Source organism: Apodemus sylvaticus, chromosome 20 (genome assembly GCF_947179515.1).
Source record: "Apodemus sylvaticus chromosome 20, mApoSyl1.1, whole genome shotgun sequence".
Lineage (NCBI taxonomy): Eukaryota > Metazoa > Chordata > Mammalia > Rodentia > Muridae > Apodemus > Apodemus sylvaticus.
The window spans coordinates 14,647,216-14,671,715 of NC_067491.1; the positions used below are offsets into that span (position 1 = coordinate 14,647,216).

At 41.6% G+C, this 24,500-nt stretch overlaps 1 long non-coding RNA gene across 1 annotated transcript in view; it reads right to left on the minus strand.

Annotated features, from left to right (window-relative positions):
* Positions 1-1,196: 1,196 nt before the first annotated feature.
* Positions 1,197-24,500, minus strand: part of LOC127670729 (uncharacterized) — a 621,253-nt gene continuing 597,949 nt past the window's right edge. The window contains exon 4 of the long non-coding RNA XR_007974598.1: positions 1,197-1,224. This is a non-coding gene — a long non-coding RNA (uncharacterized LOC127670729). The remainder of the gene's footprint in view (positions 1,225-24,500) is intronic.

A 24,500-nucleotide genomic window follows, 5' to 3' on the forward strand; every position in this document is an offset into this window, starting at 1 on the left:
CTCACCTGCCACAGTGAGTCCCAGACTGCAGGCGTCAGGTCCGTGCCATCACGATATACAGCTCCCAACACAGGCTGTCTTGGTCTCACAGAAAGGAAATTAGGTTTGAGATAAAATGACTTGCAAGTATGTCGTCCTGACAAAGCAGCCTCTGAGGGGTCGCTTGATCTTTTTGGTCCCTGTTTGCCCTTTATAGTAGGAAGAATAACACTAATTTATTACATGACTGGCACTCCCTTCACTGAGATACTGGATCTTGCACAAGTGATTAGTAGATCCCAAAGTCCATGTAGTAGATACTGTTAAAGGGAAATACTCAGTTTCGACCCAAGATATGCATACTGATGTTTTTTGGTGCAACTGCTTCTTGCCTCCAGACTCTAACACAAAACCAAAACCCAAACAAACAAACAAACAAAATCCTGCCACAAAGAACGCTTCATGGTCACGTGACCCGTGCTTTCCTGTAGCCTATGGGCTCTTCTCTCAACTGGATCCTCTCGGTAACCTCTGAACACGAGGCCCTTCAAACTGACCAGTGACATCATTACTTTCTAGTGTACAACTCACTGTCTGGTTTATATTTTTTAGAATTTGCTTTATCCCTCCTCATCTCTATGCATCAACATCACATTTTTTTTTAAATTTAAAATTATATGCATGTGCACATTTTCTAGATGAAGCACAATGTCAAATACCGAGCCCAAGATAAGAGTCACTGTCCCCTGTAGACCATCCAGACTCTGAGCTTCTGGAGGAAATAATATTTAGGTGCCTAATATAAGAACCTGGCACACCATGGATTGTCACTAGCAGTGTGTGAACTGCAACATGTGTTAATCCACGCTGGGAGGGAAGCTATAGGACTTCTCAACTTACCATGAAAGAACTTCTCTTTGGTGTTGTCATCTCTACAGGGTGACTTATTCTATTATTATGGTTTGTGTTAGCTAAGGGTATTGACCTTCAAAGTACCTGATCCAGCTTTCTTCTCATGGTGTGTCTTAGGTTCTCCAGATAAACAAATGTGGGTCTATTTTATATTCTGTTTTCATTATAATGTGGTAAAGTCAAACCTGATGCTCTTTTTTTTTTTTTTAAGATTTATTTATTTACTCATATTAGTATACTGTAGCTGTCTTCAGACACATCAGAAGAGGGCATCAGATCTCATTACAGATGGTTGTGAGCCACTGTGTGGTTGCTGGGAATTGAACTCAGGACCTCTGGAAGAGCAGTCAGTGTTCCTAACTGCTGACCCACCTCTTTGGCCCCAAACCTGATAGTCTTGTTAAGCAAAGATAGAGGACTGATTTTACTGGTGTATCTTTAGGAAATAAAAGAAAAATCAGGGGCTGGTGAGATGGCTCAGCAGTTAAAAGCATGGACTGCTCTTCCAGAGGTCCTGAGTCCAATTCCCAGCAACACATGGTGGCTCATGATCATATGTAATGGGATCTGATGCCCTTTTCTGGTGTGTCTGAAGACAGCAACAGTATACTCATAGAAATAAATCTTTTTTTTTTTTTAAGAAAAAGAAAAATCAGTTAATCTCATGGGACCTCACACAAATGCTTTACCATTGAGCTATAAATGCAGCCTTCAATTAATTATAAAGGTTGCATAATTAGTTTTTAATGACAAGTAAGGTCGGTTTGTCTCAGAAGGAATTCATCTATATGTTTGAGAGCGATGGGCATCCCCTGCATGAAGAGACAGTAGGTAGCAACTAGGAATAGAGTGTGTGTATTAAGTATTCTATTGCTTTATAAAAGTTTTCCAGAAAATTTATCACTTAAGAAAACCATGCGGTTTCTGAGGGTCAAAGATATGGGGGCAGCTTAACAGCATTGGTTGTTCTGTCTCAGGGCCTCCTTTGAAATTGAATCCAAGCTCTTGCTTGGGCTACTGAGCCACTTGAGTATCCTTAAGTTATAGACAGCAACTCCAGTTAGGCTAGATAGTCCTAAGAATGGACTGACAGAGGCCACAACAGCTCATGCCTACTGTATGGTGTCCCTCACACCTGCATTCCTCTATCATGAAAGAAGCTCGAGTCAGGATATGAATACAGGCGCTAAAGAACCACTGTGTGGTTTTAGAGCTGGCCACCAGTTACACAACACCAGCTTTATTCCGGAGTTCTACCTGAATCTTCATGCAGAGCAGGGACACTGCCCAAAGTTTGGTTTCCTGGTAGCAATCAGAAGACTGGAGAAATCTGATACATTGTTGCTTTTCAAGTCCAGTCAATGAATCTTTACTAGATACTGAATCCGGCTGTGATGGCTAATAGTGACTGTCAACTGGACTGGAACTAGACTTGACTAGGAGACAGGTTAGGCCATGTTTGTGAGGGAGTTTCTACATTCTGCTGACAGAGGTGGGAAAGACACTAAATCTAGGAGGCACAATTTCTTGGCCTGGGACCCCAGACTGAATGAGAAAGGAGCTGAGCAACAGAATTTATCTCTGTTTCCTTCAGCCTCTCTTGGCATTGTGACCTCACGCTTCTACTGCTAGGTCCTCCCTGCCTTAATGGATCACACCTTCAAGTGGTAATAATAACAACAACAACAATAATAATAATAATAAATAAAGCACAGAATGAATGTTTCCTTCCATATTCTGTCAGGTACATTAGCACAGCAATAAGTCAAGAAACCCAGAGGTTCTGTCGTGTACACCGCTGAGAGGACAGACAGATGTCTATAGGCATGGGAACCTGGGAGCTGGCTTCGGAACTTCCATCGCTGTTGGAGTAAACAACACTGGGTTCGGTCCAATCAGGCAGTTCCAGGTGGAGTTCAGAGCAAATTCCACATGAATTAGGGCTTCAGGCTGGGCTGTGAAGCTTCCTGGAGGCATAGGGGGTAAGGCATGGGGAAATAAATGCAGAAGTGACCGGAGGAGGCGGGGCCACAGGGAAGGAGAGACCCCCCCCCCCAGTGTGGCTGGAAAGGACAAGGAGCTGATTCAGAAGTGGGGTGTATGTGCGTGGAGGGGTAGGGGAGACAGAGATTGGTGGGGATTTGAAGGAGGCTAGCTTCTATTCCCAGGGCAAAGCTCAAAGGGTTCCCTTTCCCTTTCCAGCAGGAAGATGGAGAGGAATCAGGGCAACTGCTCATGGCAGACACAGTGAATTGACACCATCTCCCCTCCCCCCTCACCTCCCTCCAATGACTAGAAGAAGTGAGTGTCATGTTTTGTTTTCCCGCATGGGTTTTGGACCTCAGGTTGTTTGTAGCCAAAGTTCACACATTTTTCCACGGGCACTCCAGCCAGTGGCAGCATTGCATTGTGACTTTTGGGCTTACTCAGCTGGAAACTGTGAAAACCAGGAAGGACTCCCCAGTGACTCAGAGGGGGTGGGGGTGGGGAAGGACTCTGTGGAATCAGCTGGGCCCCTTTGTTAGCTTCCTCCTTTCTGTACACAATGCTAGAAGGCAGACTTTGACCCTTGTAAAAGGACAGCTGGCCACACTCCCCACTCGGACCTGTTTAAAGACCCACCCTGTGGAGATTAGACCGTGGTGTGCACTGTCTTGGAAGATGTGGGGGTGAGGGGCTCCTTTTACCCCCATTTCCAACAAAGTCAGTATTTGCTTTAACTTGCCTTCAGTGTGAAAGCCATTTATTTCTCTTATGGCGATGAGTGTGGGAATCCACAGAAGAGATGACAGTCATGCTAACAAGAAGGTTCAAGGAGGAATCATGCTCACGTGTGCAAAATGAAACCCAAAAGGCTTTTGCTACTTATGGAGTCTATCATGGAGGAGACTGAACAGCTGGGTCTGAATTCTGCTCCCCTGCTGGGGTGAGGAGTTGATACAGAAGCAGGGATTGGTAAATTGACATGCTTTCTTTGAGTTCACTGAGAAGCTGGTTCCGGAAGGAGGATCCTCCCGGACTCGCGACACCTCAAACCCATGCATATTTGTCTCAAATTGTCCTCCCAGGCCTACTGTCTGGGGATGGAATGGCCTCCCAACTCTGTGACAAGAAGAAAAAAACAGTAAACCAGTACAACCGTAAAACCAGCTCTTGAGAGCGTCCACAGGACTTTATCATGTATTCTGTGATACGCAAGTGCTTGCAGTGGGCAAGGGGTGCTTCCACCATGGGCAGAAAGCTTAATGGCGAACTTCCGTTGATTGACCCAACCTTCCTGAGTGGGTTTCTGAGGATCTTTGTGAGCCCTCAGCTAATGATATTTGTTCTTTTACTTGGAAGCTTCAATCAGGAGTTTGGCCTGGGATGCTCAGTCAACACTTCCAGCTGTGCTGGGGTCCCCAGGGCCTCCCTAATTAGTTTCGCACGGTCGGTTGCTGTGTCTGGTCGGACACTCTATCAGATTTTTTTCCCTGTCACTTGTTCTTGTGCTCACTTACTTCGCTTGATGTATACTTAATAAACTCCTTGGAAACTGAAAGCAGGGCTAGTAAGTGCTTGATTATTCTCCTTGAAGGAAAGTTAGAGCAATGCACGTAAGGTAAGCCCAGGTACTCACTTGAACAATGTTCTGGTGAGGTCCATCTCAGTTGAACAGGACCCTGTATTCATTAGTACTATGGGTAGCACATAGATGGTGTGTATAAACTGTAGTGTATTTGGCAGGATTCTCGACAGGAGTAAAGCCAATAATAAGGGATTGTGAATTGGCCGACATAGTCCAAGGTTGAATAGTCTCATAGTGGTCATCTAGCAGGCAGGAGGGCTAGGAAAAGCAGGACAGCTTTCTGGTCAAGGGACCAACAATGCAGCGACTGTCTGAGGCTGAAAGGCTGGACCACACCTGAGGTGTGACCAGCATGAATCCACATTCAAAGGCTGAAGAGTCTCAAGTCCACAGACAAAGGCTGCAGTCAGATTCACACCTCTTCAACCAGCGCCGAGGGTGAGGGTGGTGTGCCCTGTGAGCTCCCCTCCTTCCATGTTTGATCTTGTCTGGGATTCCAGGCTATCCGAGACAGTGTTACCAGCCCTTAGAAAGATCTTCCTTACCCATTTCCTTTCCTATACGCCAATGGTCTCAGGTCACAACGTCACAGTTATATACCAAACTGCTTTTCCAACTGTTCTTTCAAGCTGCTTTTATCGTTACTTTTATTGGGGTGAATGTTTTCCAATAGGAGATTTTCTATGGATTATGACCATTCACCCAGGCTTAAACTAAGCTTAGCTTAGCTTAGACAAACAATATACCTTTGTATTCTCAGATACCTAGTAATGGTGAGGTAGAATTATTCAGACTAAAGGTCTCTCAATACACTATAAACACTTGGGCTGTTAGAGGAAGCAATTGCTATAAATATTTCCCAGACTTGCAGACATACAGAGAGAATCAAGAATGATTAAAATATTATCATCTTCTGTAGAGAGTGTTGGGAAGCTAGAGAAGACAATGGTCTATGGGAAGTGGGGTGGGCCTGGGGCAAGCTACAGCTGGGGCAGGCGACCCAATCGAGGCTCTTTGAGAAGAACACGCATCACACCATTTACCATCAGGGCTCCCTTTAGGCCGTGGGTTGGTGTCCCAAAAGGGAGGGAAGACCAAAGCATTCCAAGTCCATTCCTGATGCTTCTCCTATGCCATGATGGGACTCTGGACACAATACCAGATACCTCTTCTGACATTTTGTGCTGATTTAGATGTCAGTGCTATCACAGCCTGGACAGGGCTGGGGGACCTGGATGAATGTATAAAGGATGTTTGAAGACTGGGCCATGTCAAGGACCCCCACACCACAGACCCCCAAGACTGGCAAACCGTCCTCTAGGATGAGGCACAGAAGGACGGCAAAGCCTTCGTTTGGTCTGAGTGCAAAGGTTGGTACTGTGTGCAAAAGCTAGCAGCCAGATCCCTCCACCCAGATGACTGCAGCCTGGCACTGCTTGCCTACAGAGACCTCTTACTGACACCACCTCACTCCTCCCCTCTGAGCCGCACATAATAAACACGATCCGGCTCTGGGCCGTTGTGTAGTGAGCACAGGCCACTTGCTTCTGGCTTGTCTATGCATGAGTCTGCATGTCTGTCTCCTTCATTTCCTTGTCTTGTCATCAGGTTTCCAGGACCAGCCAGGCATGGGTCTTATACAGGGTGGAAGAGGTGGAAACCACGCCTCTCTAGGTGTATAGAAAGGCAAAGTCATTGACTATAACCTGAGACTTTGCTCAAAGCAGGGCCTGCCTAGGGCCAGAAGAGAGACCAGCCTTCAGGAGGATGGCTAGGGAGTGAAGAGCAGCTGAACTAAAGGGTAGCTAAGCTGGAGAGTTCTGTGGAGGGTGCCCGTAGAACCAAGACAGGGGTCGTGTGTCTGTGAAAGAGTTATACCGGGGTCAAAAGGGGAGTCGTCTGTCAAAAGAAACCCTAGAAATCTTGGTTTTGAGAAAGTATTTTTTAAATAAAAGATGTTGATGCATACACATTAGAACAGTAGATAGACAGAAATAAACAATAAGTAGATGATAGAGATAAATATGGTTTAAAGAAAACTTCATGATTCCTGGGAAGAAGGGCGTGTCAGTCAGGGTTACTGTCTCTGTGATAAAGAAACTTGGGGCCGGGTGGTGGTGGCACATGCCTGTAATCCCAGCACTTGGGAGGCAGAGGCAGGTGGATTTTTGAGTTCGAGGCCAGCCTGGTCTACAAAGTGAGTTCCGGGACAGCCAGGGCTACACAGAAAAACCCTGTCTTGGAAAAAAAAGAAAAAAGAAAAAGAAACTTGGGGAGGAAAGAGTTTGTTCAGCTTACACTTCCCGGACACTGTTCATCACTGAAGAAAGTCTGGACTCAAGCAGGGCAGGAAACCGGAGGCAGGAGCTGATGCAGAGGCCATGGAGGGGTGCTGCTTACTAGCTTGCTCCCCGTGGCTTGCTCAGCCTGCTTTCTTATAGAATCCAGGAGCACAAGGGCTGGCCTGGCCTCCCTGCTCAATCTCTAATTAAGAAAATGCATAACAGGTTGGCCTACAGCCTGATTTTATGGAGGCATTTTCTCAACTGAGGCTCCTTCCTCTCTGATAACAAAGCTTGAGTAAGCTGACATAAAACTGGCCTGTACAAAGGGCTGTAATTAGTTTAAAACCTCCTTTGCCCCTCTTATCAGTGTGTTTCGGCTTAAACTACAGATTAATGCACAGTTTGTGCTATAAGATAGGCTTAGTATATTTTGACCAAAACTTACAATCTACATTAAAGAGTGTAGATTGAGATAGGTACTATTATTTTTTCCCACAAGACTTAAGAACACAAGTCATAGGGGAATATTTCTAGATACCCTTGCTGTAGGTATCCGAAGACACTGCAGTCAAGAGGCAAGACTCTGGTTGTGGAGGCAAAGTAAGAGAATTTCCTACGAAATCTCCATGGTTTAGAATCATTCTCTAGTGCTGTTCATTTTAGGCACATTTCACAGGGGAACATAGCAAACAGAAGCCTGGTGATAAGCTAGTGTAACGTACGCATCCAATCTTCTACAAGAATCATGTGTGTGTGTGTGTGTGTGTTACACGTGTTGGGATTACAAGATATGTTTAACATAAAATATAGAAATGGAAGCCAGAGAAAAACTGGGGTTCTCCCTGAAAACAAGACACGGAAGGAGTCAGGACGCAGCCTCTCTGTCTGGGACAGCTGTGGCAGCTTCTGATGTCATCTGAATACAGGACTCACCCTCACCTTTTCACCTCACCCCATCAGAGCCACATGGTTTAATGGTACCCAGATGTTCTGGACAGATTTCTTCACTTCTCTGTACTTTATTCCCAAAGGTAAGGCCTCGGTAGTTCTTTCAACAACATGTTTTCTATCCAAAGTTTATTATCTCATAGGTGCAAACCACTTCCAAAGTGTATCACCCAGAGGATTCCCCAGCATGTAATAAGGACACATGCTCCACTATGTTCATAGCAGCCCTATTTATAATAGCCAGAAGCTGGAAAGAACCCAGATGTCCCTCAACAGAGGAATGGATACAAAAGATGTGGTATATTTACACAATGGAATACTACTCAGCCATTAAGAACAATGAATTCATAAAATTCTTAGGCAAGTGGGTGGAACTGGAAAATGTCATCCTGAGTGGGGTGACCCAGTCACAAAAGAACACTCATGGTATGCATTCACTGATAAGTGGATATTAGCCCAGAAGCTCAGAATACCCAAGAAACAATTCACATATCAAATGATGCCCAAGAAGAAGGAAGGAGAGGCCCCTGGTCCTGGAAAGGCTTAGTGCAGCAGTGTAGGGGAATACCAGGACAGGGAAGTGGGAAGAGGTTGATTGGGGAACAGGAGGAGGGAAGAGGGCTTATGGGACTTTGGGGGAAGGGGAATCTAGAAAAGGGAAAATTATTTGAAATGTAAATAAAGAATATATCAAATAAAAAGAGAAAAAAAAGAAAATAAATGGATATTGCGTTTAGATAAAATGAGCAACCCCAGGAGACTTTTAGGAATACCTTGGAAGTTGAGGGGGGCAGGGAATGAGAAAAACAGTGTGTATTAATTATAAAACATGTGTAGCGTACTTACAAGAAATGTCAAGCATTCCCTCTCAAGATAAGAACATACATGTGCAATGCCTCTGGTCATGGTTTGTGCACATGAATGTGGGGAGGTAGGCCCTTTCAGACTGGATTCTTCTCAAGGTTTGTGGGGAAAAGATGTGAAAAAAATTATCAAATTAGAAGGTTTTTTTTGGGCCACTGACAATTAGTAATTTTGAATGCCAGAGACACCAGAAGGTCTTTCTTTCTTTCTTTCTTTCTCTTTCTTTCTTTCTTTCTTTCTTTCTTTCTTTCTTTCTTTCTTTCTTTCTTTCTTTCTTTCTTTCTTTCTTTTTCTTTTTTTCTGGGCTTTCATCTTTCTGGTGTAAATAACATTCTTCCTTGGCCCCCAACTAGTGAGATGTTTCCATTTTCAAATAAGGCCAATTTGGTTTTCATCCCCAAGAAGTCACGCTCGTTGTTAAGGTAGACTTCTTGGCTCTTTTTTTTCCCCCTCTCTGTGCTTAGGTTTTGTGACTAAATGCTTGTTGAAGAGATGTAAGCAGAAATCTGGAAGTGTCCGACACAGCGGCGCATGCCTATGGGTCCTCTTTGTCTACAGCAGCTACCATCAGCCCATTGAGAACTAGCACTGGGGCTCCACAAGGAATGGGACAGTGGGAACCCCATAGAGAAAGAAGCTAGACTCACAGTTTCATGGTTTTCATGGAAAACCATGTCAACCTTGGACAAAACAAAACCATTTTTATTTTGAATTTGCTTTCACTTGTTGTGAAGCAAAAGAAAGGGTGAAAGTCAGTGTTTTATTTTTTCTTTTTTTAAATATACAACTGACAAAAGACAGATACAAATTCCATATATGCAGGTAAAGAGTACAGAGTCTGAATGTAACCTTAAAGGGGACCCTAGAGCAGTTTCTGGGCCCATGTCATTGAGTGACCAGGACCACTCAGAGATACTTTGGGACCATGCTACTTCTGATAGCTATTAGGAATTTGTAATAGAGTATGCTGTCCTCAGTCCTTGTGTCTGTACAAAGGCAGTTGAGACTGGCACAGAATTCATAATGGCTCTTCTGTCATTTAAGATAGCTATTTCTGGGAGGGGAAAGGAAGAGTTGTGAATTATACAAAGGTCCCCAGGTAACTTTCTCAAGTCAGAAAATGGACATCCAAAGACTGCCTGGTGATCACAGAATCCATATGCAAAGACTGTAGAGATAAGGATGCAAGCATCTCAGAGCCAGCTTAGGTAAAAACAAGCCCAACAAGGCTTCGCGGTTACAGGGAACCCAACTTAGCACAAGGGTTTGCCTTTTCTCATGCTGAGAACTTTGTTTGCATGGGTGGAGTCTAGAAAGCTTCCAGCATTGAAGCCTGAGATGTTAACTCGGTCATGTCATGGAACTTCCCACAGCAGTGCCCATCTTTCTTCACTAAGAGTCTTCCTTACCCTTGGCTTTATTTAGCGCAAGAAGGCACCAAGGTGTAGTTTGTAGGCTCAATCATAGCTTGAGGGATGGAGATACAACTCACAGTTTTGAATGGTTCAAAAATCAAGACGAGAATAATGATTTGTGACAAGAAAAGATATTTGGAATTAACATCTCAATGTCTATAAAAAAGTGAAATTTGAATACAAACATTGCTGCTTGTAGAAACATTGTATGTGATTATCTTTCCAGTACAGCAACAAAGTTAAGTACAACACAAACAAAGTTAAGTACAACACAACCTGTGTGGCCCCAGAGCCTCATGTGGCAATTACCTGGTCCTTACAGAGAAAATTTGTCAGCCTCCCATCTAGCCTAAACTGACTTTCAAGTCTTCAAATTCAGAAATATAACCCTGAAGTCAGAGAGTTCAAAGAATATTTAGGTAGTTTCTCATCTCCAACACACATTTGGCCAAACCCAGCAGTCCCTTTTTTTTTTTTTTTTTTTTTTTTTTTTTTTTTTTTTTGTAAACTACTACATTTGCCTGATATTTAACTTTTTGTGTGGTTTAAATAGCTATGGCCTCCACAGACTGTGTTTGAATACTTGGTCATAGGAAGTGGTACTAATAGGAGGTGTGGCTTTGTTGGAGTAGGTGTGGCCTTGTTGGGGTAGGTGTGGCCTTGTTGGGATAGGTGTGGCCTTGTTGGAAAAAGTGTGTCACTGGAGCAGGGCTTTAAGATTTTATGTGTATATATGATCAAGCTCTATACAGTGCAGAATCCAGTCCCCTTCTGCTGTCTTCAGATAAAGATGTAGAACTCTTGGCTCTCCAGCACCATGTCTGCCTGCATACTGCCCTGTTTCCTGCCATGGTGGTAATGGAGTAACCCTCTGAAACTGTAAGCCAGCCCAACGAAATGTTTTCCACTCTAAGAGCCGCCTTGGCCATGGTGTCTCTTCACAGCAATACAACCCTAAAGCACTAAGACAATCTTATAATTGATACTTATTTAACTATTTACTCTCAATACTGACTTTAAAAATTTGTACTGTTGCCCTGGTTTTACTCTCTGATGAGCATGGCCAGGTGTTGACCCATGCTTGGAAATACTTATTACTTGACATTTTCTTGGCACTTTCTGAATGAGAAGATTTTTTTAAAGTACTTTAGAGGCAGTTCTTAGAATATTATATGTACAGAGCCATATTGGGGCAGTCTTGCACTTGGTCAGAGTTTGACTTTGGTCAAGGTTAACTTCTCCCAGTTAGCCAGGATCCTGCTCCACCTAGGGTGGAGTGCACGTAGTAAAGGTTAAGTTCATTGTTCTTCCTGGTATAGGGATTCCTGAATTAAACAGGTGACCCACCCAGCTGCCGGAGCAGTCAAGACGAAGACCTCCAAGAGAAGCTAGACAACTTCCACCGGAACTCAGCCTGGAGTCTGGGGGGAGGGTTTGCCCAAACTGTTAAAAGGTCCGGCGCCATTAAAGTTTACGGCTTTGATCAGTGAACATTGACTTAGCCGTACTTTCTTTTCGCCGCTCTTCCCTATAACCCCAAAATTCTCTCAACAGGTAACCCGGTTTACATGTAGCTGCTGGCGGCTACATAGTGGCGCCTGAACGTGGGAAGACCTGGCACGAGAGAATTTCTTGAGGTAGCCCTATCCAGCGAAGCTTCGCAGAAAAAGGTGAAAATTAATGGTGTCCGCACGGTAAGCAACATAGAGGGCAAAACTAGCGCTAGTGAATTCGTGTCTATGGTTGTGAGTGCAGGAATGGATACAGTTTTTCAAGCATACTGCGTGGACCCAGCGCAGGACTGCTTGGGTTGATAAGATAGGGAAATATGGGGAAGGAATTTGGTAGGCATTTGCCCAAAGCTCGTAAGAGCTGATTTCGGCGAAAAGAAAGGGGTTTTTAAAAATAGGCATATGTCCACAGCTTCTAAGAGCTGTTTAAAGAGGAAAATGGATGCAATTGCTTAACAAGCACGCTTAACTTTCTGTGTATCTTTCCGTGTTTGTCCCGGTGCACCGACTGTCTGTCTATATGTATGTTTATGTCCTCTCTGTGTCTTTGTGTGAATGACTGTTTCATGTTAAAAAGAAAAATTGGTAAAGATTACATCTGCTGGTAACCTCTTGAGCTAGCCACAGTTTGTGTGGGGATTGATTCAAAGCCACGCTGCAGCAGCGTAGCTCACTCACCCAAGAGGCAAGCATGGCTGGGGAAAAAGCCGCTCTTAAAGCCCAGAAACCTCGAGATTTGGGAAGACTTTGGTTTGGCTTGTGAAATTCATGTAGTCGCTTTATACTTGTTTTTAATTGGTTTTAATGATATAAGGCTTTACATTTCTTGACTAAAGAGTTATAAATTAATTGGTTATTATGTAAAAGGTATAGTGTTATTAAGAAAAGGTTAGTTTAAAACTGGTGATTCAGTGTTAGAGCTATCTTAACTAACTACACGTGGCCTAACGCCACTCATGCCTTGTTCTTGTTTATAATTGGATTTAAAGGTATATTTTGCATGTCTTGACTATAGAATATTGGCTTAAGTCACTGCACATGATTTAAAAGGTATAATGTTATTAACAAAAGTTAGGTTAAGGCTGGTAGTTTAGGGTAGTCGCCATTTTGAACACGTGGCATGATGGTTAAGGCTGGTAGTTTAGGGTAGTCGCCATTTTGAACACGTGGCATGACGATTAAGGCTGGTAGTTTAGGGTAGTCGCCATTTTGAACACCACATGGCATGACGCAATCCAGGAAATACAGGCCTTTGGGACGCTCCTAAATTGGCATGGTGTTTCATGTGAATCTTGGCCTGGAGATTAGACTTAATGAAGATTAAGATCTAAAATATTGTCTCTTTAATAAGTTACACTGTTATACACTTGAACATAAGAACTGGCATACAAACCTTGTGCTGTAAATATGTGTTTGCCATTAATTTTAAAGAAAATAGATTGTTTAAAATTGAGATTTGCTTCCAAAATTACAATTGTGCTCTAATATTGCAAGAAAACATTGAGTTACAATAAAAATCAGTGTGTCATTGGCTACAGTTTTCAGTTTGCAGGCTCGTAATTAACATTTTGTAATTAAGATAATTTTGAGAGTGATACAGCTATGGGTTTTAGGGGCCCATTGCCTCTTTTCCACAAGTTTATAGGCTACAATGGTAGGAGCAAAATTTAACCCTCCAAGATTAAAAAGGAGATCTCTGTAGAAATGTATTTGATATCAAGTAGGTTCCTTTGACCATGAAATTACAGGTTTCTTTTGTTTAATCCTTAAATTGTCCTTGTAGGTTTGGGTCTGGTCTTAGATAAAAGGCTCAGATTAGAAGATATTTACATTTGAGGAATCTCATACAATGTCCTTGCCAAGGACTCAAGGTGGATCCTAGGGCAGATAAAAAAAATTTACATTTGAGTTAATGCAAAGCTTAGAGTTGCCTCAGGGGAAGCTAGTGAGGAAGTTTTGAGAAATTGTTTCTGCCTTACAGGCCCCACCTAGGGAGTGTTTGGTTTTAAAAAAAAAAAAAAAAAAAAAAAAGTTTTTGACTTATCCAGGTGTGGGTTAAAATGCAGTTCAAATCTATGAAAGGTCAAGGAGGCTATAAAAGCATTAACATTTGGCCTGTCTACTCCCTATAAAATTATTGTAAATTTAAAGGGTTGGTTTTTTGCTTTACATTCTGATAGTTATAAAAGCATTTGCTTCTAATTTTAAAGAAACAACAAAACAATGTCATTAGAAAGTTTTTGCCTCAAGGAATGGCTAACAGCCTTACGTCCTGTGAGGAAAAAATGTGTTTTGTCTCTGTTTCAATACTAGAAGTTAAGATCTTAAAATTTTCAGTGTATAATGTTCATAGAATGTTTGTTACAGGCCCTTGCTCCTATAGACTTTTAGAATTTTTAGGTAAATGGCTTTCAAAAGTTGTTAGGATATATTAATTGGCTTTATCTTATATTTACCTCATTTTAAGCTTGCCACAGAAGGTCTTAAACCTCTGTTTTCAAGGTAGGAAACGTTTGTTCCTTGCTTCAAGCAACAATCAAATTTATTATTAATGGTTGATCTATTACATGGCAAGCATTTTTAGGCAAAATTAATAATTGTTATCCAAAAGATAATTTGTACTATCAGATCACATGTTTATTCCTTTAAGTTTCTCCCTGCTTCAACACAGATACCTGAATTGGGTGCTATAGCAGCTATTTTTAAGATGTTAAAGGTCAAGCTTTTAATAATAGTAGATATATATATATATATAGCTCATGGTTTTATAATTGCTTAAAATTGGTCCATTTTTAATACTGCTAATTCTTAATTTCTACAGTTTATACAAATGTGATTCAAATTTCTAAGAACAAAGGATATATTCTCTAAATGACTGTCCTTTAGGTATTTGAAATAATTTTATATTTTGTACACATTAAATTATAAAGATTTGTTCTTGATGTCCTCAATTTCTACCTCTACCACGTAATGGTGTTAATCCTAGAGGACTTAGTTATTACAGATAAATGATATTCATATTTCTAATTTAAAAGATTAAAAAAAAATATGTACATGTGACTAATGATTCATTTTTAGGCTGTCTAGTTGCAACTGCTCTAACAGAAAAAGCAACTATATTTTATATAATTACATAGTTATTGCCTATGTTATGGTTTATACTTTGTGTTCCAACTTAAATTAATAAAACAATATCTTCTTGGAAGAAAGAAGAGAGGGGAAATCGTGTCCCTGTACATATAATTTAAATTATGCTTGCATGTTTTTAAGAAAATTTTAAAATTTAGATGCCAAGAAACTCCTTGCTAAATGTATATGACATCTTGTAATTAGACATATTGATGTCTAGGTGAAATGAAGGAATTCACTTACTAACATATGCCATGATCCTGATTTAATATTGGGGGAGAAGGCATGTCCTCTGTTTTTTCCACAGAATGCGGCAGAAGATATGCTGACTGTGCTTGCTGAATGCCCAGACCATGGTAACATAAGAGCTATATTGGGTATATGTTCTTGACTTACCTCAATTGTTAAATGTCCCAGGTTAGATAAATTGCCTAGCTTCAAGCTTTTAGACTTTGTGGGACAGAACATGGAGACTGTTATGCTAGCTTAGGAAAAATTAATTAGAAGAGTTAAAATGACTTCTCCTTATTGTGTTCAGCTGACTTAACCATAGACTAGTCTAGAAATAATTCCAATATTGAAGATTCCAATTTTGAAGATGGCTAACAATCTTCAGCCAGCTGTGTTAATTTAACATATAGTCTCCACTTTTCCTGAGAAGTAACAGCTTAATTCTTGATTCACAAGGCTACCTCTCCCACCTCAGAGGCCAAGCCTTGGGTCCTCAAAGTTGTTAATTTACAACTGAATTGGATACTTCTGGGACAAGTTAATCCTATTCCACCTTTAACTCTTGACCTTGTCTGTTAAGCAGACTGGCTGTCTCCACCCAGGCTCACCTGGATGGAGAGATTACATGTCTGTTAAAGACACTTGCAGACCCCCCTGGCTTCAAAACTTACACAAGTGGATCTCCAAAGAGGGAGCCACATAGAACTCAGATCTATGTGTGTTTGTTTATGAACAAACATGGGTACCAGCGAGACGTGCGAGGCAAAGCACTGCATGGGGAGGTGAATTTCTGCTTCTGAGTCCCCAGGAAGTACACCTAATTGCATAGGGGTTAACGTCGAGAGGCTGTCCTTAAAATAATAAGGGAGCCTATTACCCCTCCTCTGAAAAAGACGTTATACAATATTTAAGAGGAATTACGGTCAATGCTTCCCCTCCTGGTTAAGGCCCGCCTTCTTATGAAGGATATTTATCCACTTGTTTTCTACCTCCTCGTGTTCAAATTAATAAAAAAAGGGAGGACATGTACAGAGCCATATTGGGGCAGTCTTGCACTTGGTCAGAGTTTGACTTTGGTCAAGGTTAACTTCTCCCAGTTAGCCAGGATCCTGCTCCACCTAGGGTGGAGTGCACGTAGTAAAGGTTAAGTTCATTGTTCTTCCTGGTATAGGGATTCCTGAATTAAACAGGTGACCCACCCAGCTGCCGGAGCAGTCAAGACGAAGACCTCCAAGAGAAGCTAGACAACTTCCACCGGAACTCAGCCTGGAGTCTGGGGGGAGGGTTTGCCCAAACTGTTAAAAGGTCCGGCGCCATTAAAGTTTACGGCTTTGATCAGTGAACATTGACTTAGCCGTACGTTCTTTTCGCCGCTCTTCCCTATGACCCCAAAATTCTCTCAACAGGTAACCCGGTTTACATGTAGCTGCTGGCGGCTACAATTATGAAGTCAGTAAACCCTACAGTAGATAGTATTGAGCTACAGAGAGGCTCATTAAACTCCCCTAACATATGCAGCTTGCAAGAAACAAGTTGGACTCAGAACTCAGTCTGGCTCTAGAACCTGAGTCTTTTTGCTGTTCTATTTATAAAAACTTCTGGGAATTAAGTTACATTCTGGGTGTCAGTCTTTTAAATATATAAAGATGGCCATTAAATTATTATATATAAGAATATATACATATATATAAGAACATACACATATATGTATATACACACATATATATATACATATATGTATATATGTGTATACACACATATATATACATACATATACATACATATATATATATATATAGAGAGAGAGAGAGAAAGAAAGCTCAAGACATATAAAACATATTCTCACTGCTTTTTCCTTTACCTAGTTGTCTTAATTTTCTTTTCTCTACTTGTCTTAATTTCTAGGTAATTTCAAAATGGTAAAGTTTTAGAGACCTGTTTATTTATAAATAGAAACAGAAGCATCTTTGGGTATTTAACCCAGAGAAGAGAACTTTGTCATGCAGCAGAAGAGCAGGCCCAGACTTTCCAAGGCATTCGTGAACTCCAGAGGAGGCAAAACCATTTTCACACTGCTTAACTCTACAGAGCACAGAGACTATCTCCTTGCAGCTTCCAGGCAAACTTTTGTGTTAAATATGGTCCTTCAGGCAGCAGATGCTAAGATGCAATTATATAGGGTGGGCTTTCATAGGGAAAATGCAAGTGTGGACAGAGATAGGCAGAGAGCTAGGAGCCCCAAAACACAGACTCTGACTGAACTCTGACCTCTGAAATGGAATGAAAGGAAGGAAGGAAGGAAGGGAGGGAGGGGATGGAGAGAGGGAAGGAGGGAGGGAGGGAGAGAGGGAGGAAGAGAGGGAAGAAGGAATGAAGAAAGGGAGGGAGAGAGGAATGAAGAAAGGGAGGTTGTCAAAACTTTAATGAATGACAGGTGACAGCTAGGGCCTTGGTCAATTGTGCTGTGGTAACAAGAAGTGACCAAGTGTGTTATCATGACTTCCGGTCTCAGATAGCATTGTTCTAACAAGTAAATCCAGTCATTTTACTTAAAAAGGCCATGTAGGTTACATGTAAGAGTAACCTATTGGGGCTGGAGAGATGGCGCAGTGGTTAAGAGGACTGACTGCTCTTTCAGAGGACTCAGGTTCAGTTCCCTGTACCCACATGGCAGCTCCCAATTGTTTGTAATTCCGAGATCGGACACTCACACACAAATATACAGGTAGGGAAACACCAGTGCACATAAAATACTCAAGACCTCTCAGCAGAAACCCTGAAAATGAGGAGCTCATGAATGGATACACTTTAAGTACCATAACCAAGAAACCGATAATCAAGGCTTAAAATTAAACCAGAAATGAAAACTTTCATTGATAAGCACAAACTAAGGCAACTCAGGATCCATCCAAAGCAAGAACTGCAGAAAAATGCTTTCGAGAATACCGTATATTAAAGAGGAAAAAAAGATATGCTAAAGTATGGGAGTTCAGAAAAAAACGAATCAATATAAGATTGATATGTGATGATTAGGAATGGACTGACATTTTTATTGCTAATCTAGCAAACCTGGAAATCCCTAAGATGAAGAAGAGAAAAGATATTAGTAATAGTTTTCAATAATCACCCCAAATCCCTCAACTCTCCAATTAAAAGACACTGTCTGAATATATTAAATATGAAGGCTCAACTACCAGCTGCTTTCAGGAAACTCTGGCAAACCCTGACAAACACATAACAAACTTGGAGTAACAATTATATTCCAGGCAAACACAGTGGCCCCCAAAATGCCAGGCCAGCTGTGGACAGACATATCTTACAAAATAAAAATCGAAGTCAAATTTAGTCAGACAGGACATGGAAGGTTATGATATATTTAAAAGGGGAATGATTTAAGACTATATGACAATTAGGGGCTGAAGAGATTGCTCAGTATTTACAAATGTATATTGCTTTTGCCGAGGATCTTAGTTTGGTTCTTAGGACCCATATGAGCAGATCACAACTGCCTGTAACTTTCAAGTTAACACTGTAGTTCCAGTGTATCCAACAAAATGACAAGAATTAACTCACTTTGGTTACTGCATTTACATGCATCCATACAACTGAAAAAAAAAGAGTATATAATAATTGTAAATATGCTTACACTGAATGTTGCTGTGTCCAATTACATAAAACAAAGACAAGTGGTCCTAAAGAGATAGATTAAGATGCAATAACAGTGAGTGACATCTCTAACCCATTCTCAAATGGACAGGCCATCCAGACTCCAAGGTCAACTTCAGAGTTAAACCAGTTGATGGAACAGATGAACTTAATGGCCCTGTATAGAATATTCTATCCAACAGCTGTGGAGTATGTAATCTTCTTAGAAGCCTGTGAACTTTCTCTAAACTAGATATCACTTTAGGCCATAAATCATGTATTAGCAATTTAAAAAAAAAAAGAAATAGCATATTGTACCTTATCAGAACTTGGAATAAAATTAGAAAACAACAGCAAAGAAAGTATACATATCGATCTCGAATGAGACACTTTTGAGGGCCTGGTGAGAAGAATTCAGGGAGAAACTGCAAGATTCTTAGACTCCAGTGAAAGTGAAAATCAACCTTGCTAGAAGTTTTGGGATGTAGCAAAGGTAGTACCCAGCGGGCAGCTATGAGTGCTCCCATAAAAGGGGGAGGAGTCTGGGGATGCTGACCAGTTGGTACCTTGCTAGTCTAAACAGGATCAGCTGTTGCACACCTGCACCCCGAGTTCAGAAGCTTAAGATCATGCATGACTACAAAGCAAGCTGAGGCCACCCTGGCCTACAGGACAACCTGGTTTGTCTATATGTTTGTTTTTAATATTTAGGAACCTGGAGAGATGGTTCAGTAGCTAAAGCACTTCCCAGTCAAGAAGAGGACTGGACTGCAGATCCCCAGAGCCCACCCAATGCAGGGTGGGTGCAGCGACCTGTCCGTAACTCCAGCCTCAGGGGTGTATGCAGGAGATTCTTGGGATAAGCTGGCTGTGGAGACCAACCAGGTTAGTAACTCTGGGTTTGATCAGAGGCTACTTCCTCAAAACATAAGGTGGAGGAGCAATTGAGGAAGATTCCAGACGTCTCTTGTACCTTCATGTGTATCTCCTAGATAAAAGGGGAGAGGTCCGGGAGAACCAATCCTTGTGTTAGAGAATTAAATGCCATTTAATTAAGGCCTTAAAAGTGAAATTCCATTGCTTGTCAAGGGGGCTGAGATTTTCCCCAAAACTCTGTCATGTCCTTTGCCTTTGTCCTGTGGATTGTAGGGATAAAAGGCTGGTATCCAACTGAAAACCTTGGTATCCTTAGGAAGATAATGAAAGAATAATCTCTATGTGATGAGATTCTAACCCGATCTATCTGGCAGCTAACTCCATGCCTGATTTTCTACAGTTTAAGATCTCTTTAAATCTATGGTGACCACCTGTTTTAAAAGCTATCGTTGTGGGGATCAGAGAGGAAGGAACAAATTCTATGTGTGCTGTTAATGGCATACATGTTCCCAAACCTAGTCTTAAATCATCTCGCGGACTGTCTATAAACTGGCTTGTTATAATGGAAATTCAGTAATCACAAGAGCTAGTAATTATGGGCAGTGAGTGTGTCCCTGACGCCAGGTTTTATATTTAGGATCACACATAATGCCCACAGGCCTGCATTAGATAAGCATTCTTATGTGCTTCAGATTATGCCTGACGACACCCCAGTCTTAGGCAGTTGAGAAACATTTTGGGGAACACGAATAGGTAATTGGCTGATTGCCTTAAGGTGGAGCTATACTGTGTCTTCTCCCTTAGATTCCTAACCCTGATTCCTGGGTCATGTTTGAAAAGGGGTACAGAAGCAAGCTATAGGAGAGACCCAGGACTTACTGTCTTCTGGCTGAGAATGGGAACACCTTGTGTTCTCTCAGGCACTGTGTCAATGGCACTTCAGCAGCGCTGGCCTGCGGTGACCACTGAGGGCACTTGAGGCTGAAGTGGTGACAACTGTAAGCATGTCAGTCTTACCGTCCAGTCATTGAAGGTGGCCAAATACAGTACAGTCTTTAGAGATACAACGTTTGGCTGACCTTGTGGGCGGATTGTTTAATGTATCCATTTGGTTGCTTGGTTATGCGTTGATACGCCACAAGATCATGTGGAGCTGGCAGGTTAGGAAGCCAAGAGAGAAACAGACAGGCACGAAAATAGCCAGCATCTCGGTTGATCATGGGAATACGGTTCATGTACCCAGCTTTAAAGAATACAAATCAGTATCGCAGAGAAACGACAAAGTTGATTATATTTTGAAAGGGCACAATGAATATAGAGAAGGATTCCCACACTAGAGCCCCTTAAGTATGAATGGAATGTATTTAAAATAAAATAACATGTATATATGTATATAATATATGTATATAAATAATATATGTTATATATAATTTATGTTATATATAATAATTTATAAATAATATATACTGTTATATATAATTTACTGTTTTGAATGGTACAAATATTGTGTAAAGGTCTATACTTTAAGGACTAGAATTCAGATAACTTCAGCAAAATCGAATTTGATTATTTTTTATGTGTTTATACAACCAGCATGTATACTCGTGAGTGTCCTACTATGTGTGAGGTTTTCTACTATATTTTAATAAACCAGTTTGGTAACTCCAGGGTGAGGTCCAGATTCTGCATTCATTACAAGCCCTCAGATCTCTGAGTGGGAAAGGTGGTTCTTGAAATTTGGGCAGGAACTAAAAGATGTGATGCGTTGAGTCTCCATCATAGTTACACTGTGGGAAGGTTCTAAAGGAGCGGTTCTCAACCTTCCCAATCCTCCAAACCTTTAACACAATTCTTCATGCTGTGACGATCCCCCCCAACCACAAAATTATTTTCATATCGCTACTTCACAACTGTCATTTTGCTAATGTTATGAATCATACTGTAAATATTTTTTGGAGATAGAGGTTTGCAAAGGCGTCGAGACCCACAGGCTGAGAACCGCTGGGTCTAAAGGCATGATGTTGCTGGTTAATGTGAGTGATTGGTCCCAGCCTCACTACCAACACGACTGCTAAATGCCCTCCGCTTCCTCTGCCTCCCCTGCTCCATGGGTGCAGCAGTCTACGCAGCTGTAGTGAACTCCTGGTTGAGGGACTCCTCAGACTTCTAGACCTAAGACGAGATCCCGAGCCGAGTAGGAGTGCTGAACTCCGTTCTGTGGACTCACTAGGAAGAGCTACCTTTCAGCTCTGAGTTTGCGCTGCCTTCTACCGTGACTCCCTGTACAACAAATTCCTCAAACCTAGGAATGAAGACAAGGGACTGGGCAGCCAAAAAGATGGAAATGTCCTTTGTATGAACCATGTAAGTTTACACATAAAAAAGAGAAGTTCACCGAGCCCGTGGAGCTCTACTTGACGTGACGCACCATACACAAATGAAATTCTCAGGAACCCGGGAAGTCACATGACTTTAGCCCTGGGCTCCATCTCTTACCGCTTCCACATCCATCAGAACGACTTTTCTACATGACATCCCGTGCTTGGGTGGACCCTTTCCTATTTGCTTTACGGAGCTCTCCACATCCCATTTACCACCCGTTCTATTTTCATCATAACTGTGAGTTTTTACTTGTGTTAGGAAGTTTTCCTCTGGATATTCTTTTATGATGGTTCATGAATTCCCAAAGGTATTTAGTTCATCTTCACGGTGGAATCTCCCGGGAAGCAACTCCAATATTAAGAAATAATGGGAAAGCTTATACTGAGACTAAGAAGAACGAGAAATGTCAAAATGTACACCTGTTTGTTCCCTCTTTAGATCACCTCCCCCCATTCAAACCCTAAGCTGGCTTTCATTAAAATGTGACATTTTTCTTCCCAATGCAAATTTATCTTCCTATGCTAAGAGTAGAAGAATGTCACAATTTGCCACAAAATAAAATAAATGAAGAAAAGAAGATAAATGATAATTTTAATGAAAATCAGTTTTGAAATAAGACCTTTCTTAAGTACGCAAAACACTGAAGTTGGACAAAAAAAAAAAAAAAAACCCAAATAGTTAATAAAATGGTAGCGTAACCCTGCTTCAAGCGTATGCTCACATAAGTCCAAAGTTCAGTCCTCAGTATATTAAACAAATAATCCTAATGTTCTGTGAGAAGGGTTTGCATAAAAGCAGCTCATCAAACTCTGTGACGAGGACTTTGATTGCCACATCCAATCTCCAATGGCTGGCCAGTGAACACAAAAACCATAGACAGACATTTCTGCACATTGGTAGCGAGCACACAGTAGACTTTGGTGGGTTAGGATGGACTGTGGGGTATTCAACTAAATTTTCCTTGTTGTTGTTGTTGTTGTTGTTGTTTGGTATTTGGTTTGTTTTTCAAATCAGTTGTAGACAAGTCCGTCAGTTGAAGGTTCAGGTTCTAACAGGGTAAGTATGCATGAATCTTCCAGAAGTAAAGACTGTCTCTTCCAGGCCAAGCGTGACACCCCAAGATAGACAGAGGGAAACCCTTGCTCCCCTTGTTTCTAAAAAAACAGGAAACACTCAGTTCATCTAGTGTGAAAACTACCCATGGATAAAGACTTTCGTGATTGCTAGCCATGGGTAATGACTTTTGTGGTTAGCAAACACAGGTAACAACTTTCATGGTTACCAAACATGGTAATAACTTTCACGGTTACCAACCATGGGTAACTCAGAATGACTTCACAAACAAAGTCTGTTGGAAACCCGTTGTCCTGAAAACCAGTTTAATTCTGTTTCTGACACTCTTTGTTATCTAGAATAAGAGAATTGAGTAAGTGATATTTATTTTTTTAAAAAATATATGTCTTAAAAAGAAAGTAATTTATCTCTTTAATATGTTCCTTCAAAAGTAGAGGGGGTGAGTCTAGGGAAGAACATTGGAGATGAAAACCAGTACAAACCCTTTTTAGAGGCACCCAGATGAAGATGGAGAAACATGGAGATGTCTTCCCTAGGTTGGTGGTGAGAGGAAACTCTTGGCAAAGTACCTTATTGTTACTTTCCACACTAGCAGGAAAAAGATAGACTGATAACCTCACCAGCTGATTCCGTTGTTCTCGGTATATAATATCTTCTTCTTCAGTGATTTTATTTTATTTTTTATTTTCATTTTTATGGTTTTTGTTTTGTTTTGTTTTGTTTTGTTTTTCGAGATAGTTCTCTGTGTAGCCCTGGCTGTCCTGGAACTCACGCTGTAGACCAGGCTGGCTTTGAACTCAGAAATCTGCCTGCCTCCCAAGTGCTTTGAAATGAGTTGGTTCTAACAACCCAGCAGGAGATGTAAGGATCTGGTTTTCAGTGGAGGACGTGTAAAGGCCAATGGAATCACATTCATTCCTATTCTGTATCATTGATCTTTAATGTCTTCCTCTTGTATAATGGACCTCCAGTCTTGATCCTTGTGATTCATAACTAGAAGAGCTCAAAAATCAGGAACCAAACATTAGTCACAGTCAGAGAAGCTTCTGAAGGAAGGTTTCCATTGCTTTTCTCATTGTTGTGACATCTGTCTTAGCCAGGGCTTCTATTCCTGCACAAACATCATGACCAAGAAGCCAGTTGGGGAGGAAAGGGTTTATTCAGTTGACACTTCCACACTGCTGTTCATCACCAAAGGAAGTCAGGACTGGAACTCAAGCAGGTCAGGAAGCAGGAGCTGATGCAGAAGCCATGGAGGGATGTTCCTTACTGGCTTGCTTCCCCTGGTTTGCTCAGCCTGCTCTCTTATAGAACCCAAGACTACCAGCCCAAAGGTGGTACCACCCACAAGGGGCCCTCCCCCCTTGATCACCAACTGAGAAAATGCTCCACAGCTGGATCTCATGGAGGCACTTCCCCAACTGAAGCTCCTTTCTGTGTGATAACTTCAGCCTGTGTCAAATTGACACACAAAACCAGCCAGTACAACATCTAACAGAAGTAACTTAAGGAAGGAAGTATTTACCATGGCTATCTGGAGCAGCAAGTCCTCTGGCCCACTGAGAAAAAAATTCACATTTTTCTCTCTCTAGGCAGAGAGCTTGTTTCTTAAGTGAATATTTGTTCTATTCTCTGAGGACTGAAAATTAAACAGGGTTGGGTGAGTTTACTTACTCTTTTT